This window comes from Pteropus vampyrus, unplaced genomic scaffold (genome assembly GCF_000151845.1).
Source record: "Pteropus vampyrus isolate Shadow unplaced genomic scaffold, Pvam_2.0 Scaffold148, whole genome shotgun sequence".
Taxonomy (NCBI): domain Eukaryota; kingdom Metazoa; phylum Chordata; class Mammalia; order Chiroptera; family Pteropodidae; genus Pteropus; species Pteropus vampyrus.
The window spans coordinates 2,724,764-2,727,895 of record NW_011888929.1 but is presented as its reverse complement, the minus strand read 5'-3'; positions in this window follow the sequence as shown (position 1 = coordinate 2,727,895).

Sequence of the window (3,132 nt, the reverse complement as noted above, 5' to 3'; positions counted from 1 at the left end):
ACCCCAAGGATAAGCTGTTTAAACAAAAAATATAAAAGTTTATTTTATTAATTAAACCAAAATTAATTGTGAAATAATTTCAACTGAAGATTTTAAGTGTGCATGCTAAACGTAAAATATGGTTATTTAAAAACCATCTTCAAAATATGTATTTCAAATAATAGTATCTTCTGTATTAATTTGAAAGTCATTATGTTTTAATCTGTTCTTTGAATCAGAATATTTTTCTACATGGGATTTTTGAATGACAGAGAAGAACATGTACTTCTAGAAGCTGTATAAATTATCTTGTAATAAACGGCAATTTATCATTTAAAACATTACTGTTAAAATGCCTCATTACTGATATATTTTATTCATTTCTGCATATCAAAGTCATTATTTTCACATTCCAAACACAATCTAGTATCTAAATTGATACCTCTTACTCAGATGTGTTGCACTTGAAATATCTTATTGCTTATAAATATTATATGTTTCTTCCTTTGTCTGTTTTTTTCTCTCAGTATACTGTTAGATTTAAAATAAAAATACGACCAGAGGGTCACTGGGTGAATTACACAGACTTCAAATATCATCTGGTCTATTGGTTCTTTATTGTGGTCCAAGAACTGTCTTTGAGGCAGTTGAAATCCCAAAAGAGTCTGTGTATAATTTTAGTGTCTGTGTGTACATGTGTCATATGTTATCCATCGCTTTAATTTCTCAGAAGGGTCAGCAACAAAAAATATATTAACAAATCAATTCCACCACCTGGTTTTACTAATAGAGAACCTGAGACTCAAGAGAGTATGCAAATTATCCAAAGTCAAGGAGTGGATGTCAGAACTGGAGCCAGGCACTGATTTGCAGGTTCACTCTAGAATGTAATGGATCTGGTAGAGCTCTGAATGGAAGTGGGTTTTCAGCGGACAAAAGAGGCTAGTAAATTGTGGGTTTCCCTCAATTTGGTTCACATAAAACTGAAGTAGTGAAATTAACCTCCCATTTCCATTAGCATCACAATATTACTACCCTGCAACTATAATGTAATTATAATTTATTACCCGTATTTTAAGGCATAAAATATGGATTTATAGAAAAATTGTATTTCTCATGTCTGCAAATAAATGGAGTTATTGGGGGGCACAATACGCTTTTGACCATTATTTTTTCTTATTCTTTGGGATTAGAGGGACAACAACAACAAAATGACAGAACAAAGTTTAATACAAAGTATCAGTTCCGGAACTTTACATCTTATCTACATCTCTCATCACTAATTTGTATAAAACTTAGTGGGATGATTCCAAATATAAAATGAAGAGAGAAATGATCTCTATAATATCATTTTGTTTTGGAATATTTGAAAGCATGATCCAATAGGTCTGGAAGCAGAATGAAACTGCATTGTCTTCCAAAATTGACGATGGTAAAAAAAAAATTAAGTTATCATTTAAATGCTTAATCTGGTGATCATTAAAATAAGATCCTATTTTAATGAATGAAGATGTAAATTAGTTGAAAATCATTGGGAAGAATAAGATAGAAAATATTGCTTCAGACCAAATATAGACCTGAAAATGATAGGAAGGCATGTCCCTCACGGTTCCCTAAGGCATTAATTAAGTAACATGCATCGAGCTCTTACGATGTACCGTTCAAGAAGTCACAGAGTCATCTAAGTGGAAGGCAATGCCCACCTACGATCAAATCATGGTCTTATTAGAAATGAAGAATATTGCACACATGAGAAATATGAGGAAATTTAAGCCATAATATAAATAAATCTTAAATCACCGGCTTTAATTCTAGTATTAGTGTTCAGAGAAGAGAGAGGCTAACGTAGTGTGGAGCTGGGTGTGTTGAGGGGTTGGATAGGTGTAAACATTCTTCAGACAAAAGCAATGAAAAGGCTAAAAATAGAAAATGTGTATATTTGAGAACGTCATATTATTAAAAAACTATAGTGAAATTAATTTAGTAGGAAAGGAGTTTAAGACATTTATTTCAAGTAAGAAAACTATCATGGTTTGACAGTATCATTAAAAAAGATGTGAAATGAATGAGAAAAATAGGAAATATTATTCAGTGAGAAAACTTAGAACTTAAAAAAATGAACAGATAATATTGCATTAAAAATGCCACAGTAAGGAAATCTTGTCCATGCAGCCATCTTCAAGGGCTTTTTTTTGTTTGTTTACTCCTACAGCACCCGGTCTTTCTAGGCGGTCTCCCATCCAAGTACTAACTGGGCCGACCCTGCTTAGCGTCTGAGACCAGACAAGATTTGGCATTTCAGGGTGGCATGGCCAGAGACCCCTTAGAGATTATTCAATACCTATTTCTTTCTCATAACCATTGCTGCTATTATGCCTTTTTATGTTACCTTTCCAAACAAAAATTTCAACATTTGAGGAACTCAAACTAAATCAGAGTAGCAACTAACTTTATGAGGACAGCCTACAGATGGATAGAGAGAGAGAGCGAGTCAGTGAGTGAGTGAGTGAGAGAGAGCGTGAGTGTGAGCGCATGTGCATGCGAGCGAGCGCACATGCACTAAGTTAGGGGGCGGTCTCATAGCAGATTGTGGTCCCTTATAAGGTCATATTTGATACACTGCCAGGAACAGCAATTGAAAGAGAATATAACAAACGAGCCTCTCAATTATATTAACAAAGGTATCAGCTTCCTGTGTACAGAACTTTTAAGACTCCTCTGTTCTAGATCTGAAGGTCAGTGAGCATTCCCATGAATCTTTGCATGTTTATATCAAAAGTACAATGTGAACTTTGGCAAAGGAAGTGTCTCAGGGTTAGCTGAGCTTTTTAGGTTGTTACTGTAAATACAATTGAAAGGTAGCTAATTTCACACTATTGCTAAAGAATTAAAGAATATATCTACAAATGGCATACAAAGACTCAGAAGTGATTCCAGAGTTGTGAAAGCAGAGATTTATTATTTCACCTATAACTGCTTGGTTTTCTCCCATTCTTCCATATGCCTGCAGGATCCTTGTAAACTGAGTCAGCCCCAGGCTGTACTAACCTGCCTCAGTCCAGTCTATTTACTGCACATATTTACCTGTTCACACTCACTCCCTGCAAACTCATGCTCAATGAACAGTCTCATTAGGAAGTAGTTGATCAATCA